This window comes from Mustela nigripes, chromosome 8 (assembly GCF_022355385.1).
Source record: "Mustela nigripes isolate SB6536 chromosome 8, MUSNIG.SB6536, whole genome shotgun sequence".
Taxonomy (NCBI): domain Eukaryota; kingdom Metazoa; phylum Chordata; class Mammalia; order Carnivora; family Mustelidae; genus Mustela; species Mustela nigripes.
Window position 1 is genome coordinate 73,952,308 of NC_081564.1, and position 13,679 is coordinate 73,965,986.

At 42.4% G+C, this 13,679-nt stretch overlaps 1 protein-coding gene and 1 pseudogene across 1 annotated transcript in view; both read left to right on the forward strand.

The window, feature by feature from the left end:
- The window catches only part of ONECUT2 (one cut homeobox 2), a 46,853-nt gene that overhangs the window by 15,313 nt on the left and 17,861 nt on the right, over window positions 1–13,679 (forward strand). The gene's annotated exons all lie outside the window — the stretch shown is intronic.
- Window positions 12,971–13,065, forward strand: LOC132024077 (U2 spliceosomal RNA; annotated as a pseudogene).

The window sequence follows — 13,679 nt, forward strand, 5'->3', positions numbered from 1 at the left end:
TCATGACCTGAGCCGAAGGCAGAGGCTTAACGGACTGAGCCACCCAAGTGTCCCAAGTCAATGGCATTCGAAAAAGAATCATCTGTGTTGGTGCATCATTTCAGAGCAGTATTTCATATTTCACAATATCAAGTTCTCATCAATGTCATTTTCCCTCTAAGCTAAGATACTATAGATATGCATGAGTTTTAAGGGGAATCTCGAAGTGGGGTTAAATCTTATCCAAAATTTCATGTTGTTATCAATGAGATGAGGGAGGTAAAGTGACAATGACTAGACACTAGAATCAGAACCCATTTTACCAGTTGACAGTAGTCCTCCAAGGTAACCTACTGCAATTAGGGGGTCTTCCTTGCTATTCTGCTTGTATATTATCTTTTTTGCCATGACCATGTCTTTTTGCACACTCTTTTCCTCCTTACCCAGAATGCCTTATTTCCTGTCTCTCTCCACACCCCTTCCGGGCCACCTCAGTTCTTCCTTCTATGGATGTTGTAGCCCATTCTTTTCTCTTTCTTTCCTGAACTCTGGCTGCAATCCTCCATTCCAAAGTACTGAGCTGCTTCTTAGCTGTGCTCTCTAGACCTCTAGACCTCTCCTATATCTCCCTACAACTCTGGAGAGGAGATATGATAATATTGTAATATTATATATTATATCCCACAGCTACTGGTTCATAGCTGACCCCATTAGGCATTTTTTTTTCCAAGTGAGAGCTTCGATGGACTCTCACCTGTCTTTACGGGGTTCCCCTAATTTCCATCACTCTTGCAAGCAACAGGTGCATGTTGACTTTTATCTGGCATTTTTTCTAGCCTGATCTTCAAAAAAGGATTTTTTTTCTATACATGTTTTGGTCATTGATAGAAATTCTTGCTTACATACCACAAAATAGATTCCTATGTCAATCTGATATGAGAGATAACCTTAATATGGAGAAAACAGTACTCATGATAGCCAGTTAATAACAAGGGCTCTTCTACTTCCACACAAAACTGAATGTTTTATTTTTTTTTTTAAGATTTTGTTTATTTATTTGACAGACAGAGAGATCACAAATAGGCAGAGAGAGAGAGAGAGAGGAGGAGGAAGCAGGCTCCCTTCCAAGCAGAGAGCCCAATGTGGGACTCGATCCCAGGATCCTGAGATCATGACCTGAGCCAAAGTCAGAGGCTTAACCCACTGAGCCACTCAGGCGCCCCAAAACTGAATATTTTAGAACACTGATGCCTGCAAACACATCAGCAAATCAGAGGGACTGCTGTCCTCTTTCAAGTCATTTTAGTTACCGGTAAACTAAGTTTGCATTTCAATGGCCATTACTCCTTATACTGCAAATTCTTAGATTATTGTCTTAAATTTAACCTTTAAGGAAAAAAGCCAGAGGTCAACATTTATAGTCTCAAGTTTATGCTTTTCCTTTCTCATTTCCGTATTTTCTGGCAAACAAAATTACCTGTGATCTTTGCAACCCAGCAGTTCAAAAACTTCTGGATGTACTAGTTCTGCCTGTACAGTACAGAACTAAGTAGTCAGGAATGGGAAAAATTAACTACCTTTTTAACCTTTCATTTAACTGGATTTTTAAGATTTAAGTGGAGAAATCCTCATTTACCTTTGTAATATCCATGTAGGATTGAACAAAAAGAGATTTTATGGTTATCTCAACTTCAGTGAGAAATTGAAACTAAGAGAATTTGCTGTCCATCTTAGGTGGGATTTATTTATTGCCTTGAGATGTTTTATCTATTCTACAGTTATGGTTTTTTTTTTTTATCTCTGTATTACATGAGTAACTAAGAAGACTGAGCATATATAAACAATTTAGTGTTAACATTAACACATCCCAGACTTTTATTTTTTCTGATGCCTTTAATTGCATGCACTTCTGGGCTGCATGATAATTAGGTCTTCTCTGTAAGCAGTTAAGTGACTGTCTTTCAGGTGCCTTGCATAGCCCAACCAATTTTCCAGAGATAGGCAGAAATAGCCCTGGGGCCTGTCTAAAGACCACCCAGAAAGGGCCACACTCTTCTTTAGCTGGGACCCCATGGGCTAACGAGAAACACCACACACTCTTTTTTCCTCTCTTACGCCTGGGACCTCAGCCTCCTCCTCTGCCATCCACCCAGAGGGATCACGTTGGACCCAGCAGATGCAGAACTGTTGAACTCACTCCTCCCAGACCAGTTTTCTACCTAGAGTTTTGGACTTGGGCTTCCATAGGCAGATGCTGGAAATTCAGTTCATAAAGGCAGAGTGGGGAGTAGGTCATTGATTGAATTAGAGGGGAAAGGGAGGAAAATCTACAGGAGAAGTAGATGGACTTCTCTGCTAATAGCCATACAACTCCGGAGGCCAAGTGTTCTGCTTCCTTAGAGCTCTGAAATTCCCTGGGATAGGCATATCCCCATGTGAGCCCCAAGCTAAGAAGAGTGGGAGTCAACAGCAGGGCCTGGGAACTGTATCTACACAACCCAGATCCTTCTCTCCTGGGCTGTTGGGAAGGGTTTGGAGGCACCAAAAATTCCTTTCTCACCACCCCTTCACCCAGCTGACCTTACAGAAGCAGCAGCGGGTTAGGACAGTAGAATGAATGCTCTTTGCTTATAACTCTGCCATTTACTAGCTCTAACCTAACTGCTCTGAGTCTCGGTTTCCCCCTTTATAAAATGGGAATAATATGTCCACCTTGGAGAACAGATGTAAGTATTAGAGATGATCTCTATAAAGCAGTTGTCAGGTAACAGGCGGCTGGGCTGTCTTCAGGACTTCCCCACAGAACCACTTACTTAGAGCTGTGATCCAAAGGAGAGGTGACTTTGAATATTGAAGAGGGGGAAGGAAGGAGGTAAAGTACAAATTTTACTGAAATTCTATTACATGCTACATATCAGTTACCTCTTGCCATAACAATGCCAAGAAACAAACCATCCCCCAATTTCAACATTCAACAATAAACATTTTTTTTCTTCTCACAAATTTGCAGAATTCGGTTGATCTAGGCTGGTCCCTGCTAGGCTTGCTCATGCATCTTTGGTTCAGTTGGCTTGGTCATGGGTTTTTGGGGGGCTCTGCTCCACATGCCTCCCCTCCTTTTCTGGAGCCACTGTAGTGGTATGAGCGTGTCCATTGCGTACAGCGGTAAAGGGGAAAGCGCAAGCAATAACATCATCTGGAACATACCATTGGCGAAAGCATGTCACGTGGTTGAGCGCAGAGACAGAGGGAGGGTGCTGCATGGTTACATGGCAAGGAGCGTGAGTACAGGGAAGGGTGAACTGGAACTTTTTATTCTGCAGTCTACTTAATACCATATATTTTAGATCACTTCTAATTTTGCAAGAAGCCAATCCTATGGTAGGGATAAGATAGGATAAGAAATTTGGCAATAAATATGGCAATATCTCAGTATACTTTGTTATTTTATATTTTATACAAGTAACAACCCTATGGCCAACTTGATGGGAGCCATATATCTTTGTACCATGTCTATTTGTGGACATGCCTGACGGGTTCTCCTAGATCATAGCAGACAGGCCTCCTGAGCTTTGCTTTCCTCCATCTTCCCTTTAACACCAGTGCAGGGCCTAACCTGTAGTTATATGCACATAGTTATATGTAGCTATATATACAGAATGCTATATGATCCCCAGGGTCACGCAGCTCTAGTGTCCTAACAGAAGGTCCCCTCCAAGTAACCCACATGCACTCTATATGTATATTTTTTTAGTTTTCAAAAACATTTAATTTATTTATTTGACAGAGAGATACACAGCAAGAGAGGGAACACAAGCAGGGGGTGTGGGAGAGGGAGAAGGAGGCTTCCCACCGAGCAGGGAGCCTGATGAGAAGCTCAGTCCCAGGACCCTGGGGTCATGACCTAAGCCGAAAGCAGACACTCAACAACTGAGCCACCCAGGCACCTCCCCCTGACCTTTATTTTTAAATAAGGCTTTATTTCCCATTTTTCCTCTTTTTTTTTCCCATTAAAATAATCACCAAATATCTGATGCCTATAGAAGTTGAGGCATTCAATTTAGATCTCCATTATTCTGTGCCAACAAAATCCAAACACGGCAAACAATTTGCTTAGAGTTTGCCAACAAATATGGAAGCGATTTGGAGATGATATCCAAAAGATCAAGAGATTTGCTCATTTGTGACTCCGACAATGTCTAAGGTTTGTTTTTCTTTATCTGTTTGTTTTTAACCTTAGGTTCTCCATCTGGGGCATTATTTTTTTTTAAGACATAAGCAATGTTAAAAACACCAGACAGTTCTGTCTTGATTCTTAATGCGGGTGTTAAGAGATGCCTTCCATTAGTGAGAATGCCCTAGATAATGTGTTTATTTACATCTTCCTTCTTCTCTGCCTGTCCCCTAATGGTCTGGCACACAGAGGGCTACTTGAGCTGATTTATATGGATCTCAGTTGCTCTCATTTGTGCATACTTAATTCAGAGAGGTGATTGCATTGATTTCCGAGCCCCACTTTTCAAGACACTGTACCAACATAGATATCTCAGCTGTTCTAACTACATTGTCTGAAAAGGAAAACATTTTAAACCTTTGGAAGCAATTTTGACCAACATTTCATTGTGTTCTATATTACTTACCTAATTAAATTTCCTTCACATCAAGGTCTGTTTAAAATTAAATTGAGAAATATTTTTGAGTTCCATTGGGCAGCTAACTTTGTTTGGCCAGATTCGTTCTGCGCACGTATGAAATGGCATCCCATGAATCAATACCCAGTGTGTAGACTTCCCATAGATGGGAAAAAATGACGCCCTTATTAGGCAGACGTAGTCTCCTGTTACTATAACAAGCTGTCCCTGGCTACTGAACTTTGTAATTCCAAAATGTCCTTGCACGTTTGTGCCTGTGGCTCAGCAGGCTCATTTATTCAGATCCTAAGCATTGTGAACAAAATTCATAACTTCTTTCATGGATTACTGGAGTCCAGGGACTCCTGTGGAAAAGCTCACACTCCAACCCAAGGCAACCAGCTTCCTACGTAATCGTATCTGCACAGCCAAGAGGGTAGAATTCCAGACTAGGTTTGAAAGCAAATAGAGCGAGTGGTCTGAGGGTTCATCCCCAGTGGAAGAAGTGTGATCCTCAATGTTTTGTATCATTAGAAGCAAGAAACAGGAGAAAGGCCTTATCTCTCAGTTCCACCCACTCTGCTGCTGCCGATGAGAAAAGCAGACCCTCCTCCTCTTTTATGCTAGCTCTTCCTGAGACAGCCACTCCATTAAATTCTATGGCAAGGGAACCTGCAGTGATAAAGCTGTAATTGGAGAGCTGACACTCCATTGGCACTTCTTTAATATTTTTAAAAATAGTCCCAAAGAGGGGCGCCTGCGTAGCTCAGTCGGTTAAGCATCTGCCTTCGGCTCAGGTCATGATTTCAGGGTCCTGGGATTGAGCCCCACTTCAGGCTCTCTGCTCAGTGGAAAGTCTGAGCATTGTGAACAAAATTCATAACTTCTTTCATGGATTACTGGAGTCCAGGGACTCCTGTGGATAAGCTCACAGGTCAAAACAAGCAGCTTCTCTTTCTCTCTCCACCACCCCCACTGCCATCCCTCTCCACTGCTTGTTCTGTCTCTCTCAAAGAAACAAAATCTTGGGGAAAAAGATAGCTCCAAAGAACTGCTTTTTGCTGCACTGTTAATTAGCCTTTAAACATTTCAGACTTTCCTAGGACCTGTCAAGGTCTTCAGGTTTATCCTTATCTTGTCTTAGTCCATTCCTGCTGCTGTAACAAAATACCACCAACCAGGTAGTTTAGAAGCTGCAGAAATGTATGACTCACAGTTCCAGAGTCTGGAAGTCTAAGATTGGGGGTGGGAGGGGGGCTGTGTGCCAGCATGGTAGGGTGAGGACCCTCCTCTGGGTCCCAGACATGTCATTGTGTCCTCATGTGGACGAAGAGACGGGATCTCTCTGGGGCCTCTTGCATAAAGATACTAAGCCTGTTGGTGAAGGGCCCCATCTTCATGACTTAAGCACCTCCCAAGACCCCGCCTACCAATGCCATCAACTTTGGGGGTTAGGCTTTCAACATATGAGTTTGGGGGCCACAAGTATTCAGCCCACAGCAATCATTAAGTTACTGTGAGCCTTCAAAGAGCTAAGTCATATAGATGCTCAGAACACCCGAATGCTTGCTAATTCCGCTGTATCATTGTTACCATTGGATAATATCACCTTCTGTAAGTTCTCTGTATATCTCTAGGAGATTTGGCCGGAGTCAACAACTCTCCCGTAATTTTTGTACGTTAAGAGTGTTGCTTTGGTTAGTCATTGAGAGCACGAGCTTTGGGGCCAGACAGATCTAATTTGTGTCCCAGCTGCACCACTTACTAGTTAGCTGTGTGACCTCAGGTGAGTGATTCACTTTAGGAAGACTCAGTTACTTTCTCTGTGTAATGGGAGTAAGGTTGCTATAGGGCATCACGTGGTTGGTGTGCAGGCTGAGGGAGAACTGCTTAGCGCTACACTTATCACACTTACCTCTTGCTTGCTGCACACCGCAGAGGCCATCCCATTTGGCAGGGACACATCTGTTCTTCGGCATAACCTCTGCATCATTTTCACTGGTGGAATCTGTGATGAGAGGGATGGCCAGACAGTGCCCTGGTATTAGGATACGCTCCGCTCAGACTGATGCGACACAGAGCAGTACTGTTGATTCTTCCTCCCCGCCCCTCCTCCCTCACCCCTGTGTCCTTTTAAGGCTCAACAATTCTGGACACTTCGTGAAGCTCATGCCCAACACAGAGAAGTCGGCTCAGCACGTAGTAGGTCCTCACTGAATCCTTACCACCTTATGTTGGGATAAAGTCCATTTTGGTGTGACATGCGCTGAGCACAAACTCTGTCTGATAGAACATTACGATTTTCCATATGGAAATCGCAGCCCAGCCCACAAGACTCAGCCGTCTCATATCTTCATCATGATCACAAGCTGGGGGTCCTATCACAAAGTCATTTTCTCAGACACCCAGGTGAGTATGAAGCTAAGAGTGCTGGGAATGGTTCCCTCTTTAACATCTTTCTTCTTTCGACATGTTCAGACCCCACCTCCTTTTCGTGGTCCCCAAATCATTCTTTGTGCATTCAGTTGTGCTCTCGCCTGACTCTGTGACGAGCTCCTGTTTTGGTTCCCACCATCGTCTTTACTCCCAAGCCAGGAGGCTTAACAAGAAAAGCAAGGAATCTCGCAGCCACCCCACCGTTGTCTTTTCTGAAGTAGCAATTTTTTTGCTCATAGAAGATTTCAAAGCCATGGGCCTCTGAATGCTCAACACGCAAGTCTATTTAAACAGTCTCGAGAATCCTTTCCTGACCCCAAATTACTCCCAGGCATTAATTGTCCTAGTGGTTTTATGGCCACATTATTTCATATTCATTAGTGTTTTCATGAAAAATTATAACGCTAATTAGAGCAGCTTCCAGTTAATTCACTTGGTGATTCATCTGCTCTCCCTCTCGGTGTTCTGCATGTGGTCATCTCGGAGAACGCATCCGAGGGGGTAATTGCAGCTCTATTCCCTGAGTGATCGCCTAATGCCATTAGTTCTGATCCACAGACACATCTTGAGCGGCTCTGATGGGGTCTAGTTCCAGCTGCACCCGGTGCCTGCCCTTGGATGCAGGGAGGCAGGCAAGTCTGCGGGGAGGACTGGTCTTCCCTAGGGGAGGAGGGACGGGCTTCCGAGGATGGAGTGGGGGCAGAGCTTTTTGGTGGGAGGTGAGCATCATTTGAAACTCTGCTAGAACCTAACGTATGGATAGGATAGTACCCAGAGAAATCCGCCTTTCTCAAAGGCAAGCAAATTCTCTTCCGTTCTCACGGATGTGTGGGCAGGCACCGGCTACACTCTGGAAGCCTGCTTCCCACTCAGAGTTCTGATGCCAATTGTTTTCAGTAAAAGTTCATTGGACCTCATACCCGTTAGGATGGCAGCTATCAAAAAACAAAAACAGGGGCGCCTGGGTGGCTCAGCGGGTTAAAGCCTCTGCTTTCAGCTCAGGTCATGATCCCAGGGTCCTGGGATCGAGCCCCACATCGGGCTCTCTGCTCAGCAGGGAGCCTGATTCCTCCTCTCTCTCTCTCTCTGTCTGCCTCTCTGCCTACTTGTGATCTCTGTCTGTCAAATAAATAAATAAATCTTAAAAAAAAAAAAAAACCGAGAAAATAACAAGCAACAGATGTGGAGAAATTGGAAACCTGTGAAACCTGTGCACCATTGGTGGGAATGTAAAATGATGCAGCCTCTATGGAAAATAAAAAAATATGGTAGTTCCTTAAAAACTAAAAATAAAATGACCATATGATCCAGCAATACCAGTTCTGGCTTCAGACCTGAAGGAGTTGCGGCAGGGTCTCTAAGAGAGATTTGTATACCCGTGTTCATAACAGCATTATTCGCAGTAGTCAAAGGTGGGTACCACCAAATGTCCATCAGCAGATGAATAGATGGGGTGCCTGGGTGGCTCAGTAAGTTTAGCATCTGCCTTTGGATCGGGTCATAATCCCAGGGTCCTGGGATGGAGCCCCACATCAGGCTGTCTGCTCAGCGGAGAGTCTGCTTCTCCTTTGCCCCTCCCCCTGCCATGATCTCTCTCTCCCTCCTCCTCTTTCAAATAAATAAATAAAATCTTCTAAAAAATATATAGATAAATAAGATGTAGGATATACATAAAATGGGGTAATATTCAGCCTTAGGGAGGAGGGAACATCTGACAAGGTTCTGGATGAACCTTGAGGACATTATACTAAGTGAAATAAGCCAGTCATAAAAAGACAGATACTGGTGACTTCATTTATATGAGGTATCTAAAGTCATCAAATTCATAAAAACAATGAGAGACATGGTGGTTGCCAGGGGCTGGGGAGAGGAGGAAGGCCAGGTTGTTGTTCAACAGATCAAGAGTTTCCCGTCTTACAAGATGAAAAAGTTTTGGCAGTTGCTTGCACAATAATGTGAATATGTTAGACACTAATGAACTGTACACTTAAAAGTGGTTAAGGTGGTCAATTTTGTTATGTGTATTTTAGCACAATTTAAAAAAAATAGATGGTCATTTATATTGTAGTGCTTTCTTAATCATAAAAATTAGCAGAAAAATAGAAAATCTAAAATGTTCCACCACCCAAAGACAGCCATAATAATACTTTGCTTTTATTAAATTTATTTTTTAGTTACTTAGGTAATGCATCAAAACATTCTCTGTGTAAAAATCAAAACCTTCATGATCAAGATGAAGTCTCCTTTGCTCACCTCCTGTAATCCCAGTCTCTTTTTTTTTAAAAAAAGATTTTATTTATTTATTTGACAGACAGAGATCACAGGTAGGCAGAGAGCTAGGCGGGAGGTGGGGAGCAGGTTCCCCGCTGAGCAGAGATCCCAATGCGGGGCTCGATCCCAGGACCCTGAGATCATGACCTGAGCCGAAAGCAGAGGCTTTAACCCACTGAGCCACCCAGGTGCTCTCCAGTCTCTTTTTAAAATTAATTTATTTATTTTAGAGAGTGTGAACATGTGTGAGCAGGAGGAGTAGCAGAGGGAGAGAGGGAACCTCAAGCAGACTCCATGCTCCTTTTTTTGTTTTTAATTAATTCATCTATTTTAGAGAGAGAGAGAACACAAGCAGGGATAGGAGGAGACGAGAACACAAGGCAGAGGGAGAGAGAGGGAGAGAACCTCAAGCAGACCCCAGGCTGAGTGTGGAGCCCAAGGCGGGGCTCAATCTCATAACCCTAAGATCATGACCTGAGCTGAAACCAAGAGTCAGACACTCAACTGACTTTGCCACTAAGCAGCCCTTCCGGTCTATCTATCACTGCCCACTATGGACACTCTTATAGCTACAGTGGTGTCTGCCAATCCAGGTGCTTCCAATGTGTTTATTTACGGAGGCTGGTACCCACAGAAATGTTTATCTCCGTGGTTTGTGCGGTGTTCTGCTTTAGCACGAGTCCCGTGGCACAGCACACGCCATTCTGAAGCTTGCCGCTTTCATTCAGTGGTTTCTATGTGTAACTGAGATCCACCCAACCCAGATCTGCTGCACTGTACCCCATGGCATGGCTGTTTTCATTTCCTTAGCCACTCCTGTACAGATGGACAGTTGGACTGTCCATGTTGTGCTGTTGGCGGGATTTTCTGGGCAGTGTTGAGTGAACAGCCTTGTGCACACGTCCCTGGGTGTGTGAGCGAGTACTCCCCAGGGCACACACTGAGAGCTGGAGTGCTAGGTGGTGGAGAAGCACATGTTTGAATTTTGATAGAGATGACCAAACCGAGCAATGCGGGAAAACACCTGTTTCCCCCACACTTGAAAACAGTTCATATATTGTCCATCCTTCCTTTTGTTTTTTTTTTTCATCCTTATTGGGTAAAAATGACATTTTGTGTTGTTCTAATTTACATGTTCATCATTTCTTTCTGGTGAGCCTGAATATTTTCACAGACCTACTGGTTATATATATCTCTTTCTCTGAAAATGTTCTGTTCACGTGCTTTGCCCATTTTTTAATTTGCTGATTTGTTTTTCTTTTCTTTTTATTTCTTTTTTTTTTTTTGTACTTCTTTTGATTCTGAGTGCTGATACTCCTTTGTTTTATATACTGCCAACATTTTCTCCCAAACTCTTTATGTTTTGAAGTTTAATCAGGTTTCTTTTCACTTTCATGTGATCAAATTAACCTTTATGTGTTGTTCTTTTTTATACATTTTGCTTCTTAGGTAATTTTTAAACATTTGGCTCTTTATTTTTTTAAGACTTTTTTTCTACAAGAGTTTTCGGTTTACAGCATTTAATAAAGAGGAGGCTACAGAGAATTCCCATATAGCTCCTGCCCCCCACGTGCACCGTCTATCCTGCTATCAACATCCTACACCAGAACAGTACACTTTTTTTGTTTTGTTTTGTTTAGTAGAAGGAACCTGAATTGACATATCATAATCACTCAAGCTCATAGTTTTCCTTGGTGTTCACTCTTGGTGTTGTACATTCTGTGGGTTTGGACAAATGTCTAATGCCACATATCCATTATTATCACACACAGTATTTTCACTGCCCTAAAGCTCCTATGTGCCGTGCCTGTTCATCTCTTCCCTTCCCTTCCCCAGGTAGTCAGTGATCTTTTTATCATCTCCATAGTTTTCCCTTTTCCAGAACGTCAGGTAGTTGGAATCCCACAATATGTAGCCTTTTCAGATTGGCTTCCTTCTCTTAGAGATAAGCACTTAAGAGTCCTCCATGTCTTCTCATGGCATGATAGTTCCTTTCATTTTCATGCTAAATAATAAACATTCCACTGTCTGGATGGACCAGAGTTTATTCACCCACTCACTTGCTGAGGGACATCTTGGTTGTTTCTGAGTTTTGGCACTTACAAGTAACACTGCCCTAAACATCTGTGTGCGAGAGTTTGTGCGGATGTGGTTGTCAACACTTTCGGGTAAATACCAGGGAGCCCAATTTCTGGATCATATGGTAAGAGTATGTTCAGTTTTGTGAGAAACTGCCCAACTGTCTTCTGAAGTAACTACTATTTTGCATTCCTTCCAGCAATGCGTAAGAGTTGCTGATACTCCACGTCCTTGCCAGCATTTGATGTCCATGCTCTGGACTGACGTTAGAATTTTGGTTATTCTCATGGGTGTGTGGTGGTAATCAGAGTGTTGTCTTAATTTACATATTTCCCTGCTGACATATGGGGCATCTTTTCATATGCTTATTTGCCATTTGCCATCTGTGTAACTTCTTTGGTGAGGTCTCTGTTAAGGTCATTGGCCCATTTTTTAAATTGGAATGTTTCTTTTCTTGTTGAGGGTGTTTTTGGTTTTGTTTTTGTGGGGGTTTTAAGAGTACTTCGTATATTTTGGATAACAATTCTTTATGACATGTGTCTTTAGCAAATATTTTCTCCCAATTTGTGGCTTGTCTTCTAATTCTTTCAATGTTAGCTTTTGCAGAGCAGAAATTTTTAATTTTCATGAAGTCTAGCTTATCCATTATTTCTTTCATACATTGTGTCTTCAGTGTCATCTCTAAAAAGATACCACCACATTCAAGGTCATCTCAGTTTTCTCCTTAGTTACCTTCTAGTTTTATATGTAGGTCTCTGATTCATTTTTGGTCAGTTTTTGTGCTTGTGGATGTTATGTCTATGTCTGCATTCTTTTTTTTTTTTTTTTTAATGTGTGGATATCCAGATGTTCCAGCCCATTTCTTGAAGAGACTATCTTTGCTCCATTGTATCTGTTGACTGTAATCATGGGGGTTCATTTTTAGGCTCTCTATTCTGTCCTAGTGGTCTGTTTGTCATTCTTTCACCAACACCACACTGTTTGGACTACTGTAGCTTCTTCTTTTTTTTTTTTTTAAGATTTTATTTATTTATTTGACCGAGAGAGAGATCACAAGTAGGCAGAGAGGCAGGCGGAGAGAGAGGAGGAAGCAGGCTCCCTGCTGAACAGAGAGCCCAATGCGGGGCTCCATCCCAAGACCCTGGCTGGGATCATGACTTGAGCTGAAGGCAGAGGCTCAACCCACTGAGCCACCCCGGGGTCCCTGGACTACTGTAGCTTTATAGGAAGACTCAAGGTCATGTAGTGTCCGCCCTCCAACTTTGTTCTCTTCAAGTTGGTGTTGGCTATTCTGGGTCTTTGTCTCTCTGTATAAACTTTAGAATCAGTTTGTCAATATCCATAAAAAAATAAATTACTGGGATTGATTGGGATTGCGCCGACTCTATAGTTCCAAGTCGGGAAGAACTGACCTCTTGACAGTAGTGAATCCTCCTATCCATGAACATGAAATACCTGTCCATTTACTTAGTTCTTAGATTTTGTTCATCAAAATCTGTGCTTTTTCTTATAGATCTTGTGTGTGTGTGTGTGTGTGTGTGTGTGTGTGTGTGTGTGTCTGTGTGTGTCTGTCTGTCACTTCTCAGCCTTTTGGCTAAGATCAAGTGTAGTATATATTAGATTTATACCTAAGTATAAATTTCAACTTCTTCCAACTCTTCAACTCTTTTGGATGCTTATATAAATAGTATTATGTTCTTAATTTGAAATTCCACTTACTCATTATTGGTGTATGGGAAAGCGATTGACTTTTGTATATTAACCTGCATCCTGCAGCCTCATTCTAATTGCTGTTCGTTCCAGGAGTTTTCGTTTTGGGGGTTTGTTTTTTGTTTTGTTTTGATTCTTTGGGATTTTCGGCAGAGATGAACATGTTACCTATAAACGGACTCTTATGTCCTCCTTCACAATCTGTATACCTTTTACTTCCTTTCTTGCTTTACTGCATTAGCAAGGACTTCCAGGATAGTGTTGAAAAGGAGCGGTGAGAGGGGCCGCTCGCCTTGTCTCCTCCCTCGTACCGCATCTTAGTGGGAAAGCTTCAAGTTTCTTACCATTAAGTGTGCTGATAGCTTTACTCTTTCTTTGTTAGAAATTTCTTTTTGTAAATGATGTGACGTTGGTGTCTATTTTTTTCCTTGAACGGATAACCACTTAATCCATCACTAGTTTCTGAACAATTCATCCCTTTCTTAGACTTTGAAATACCGTATTCTCTTTACATGTATTAAATTCTTCTATATACTTGGGTCTGTTTCTGAACTCTATTCTCTACTATTGATC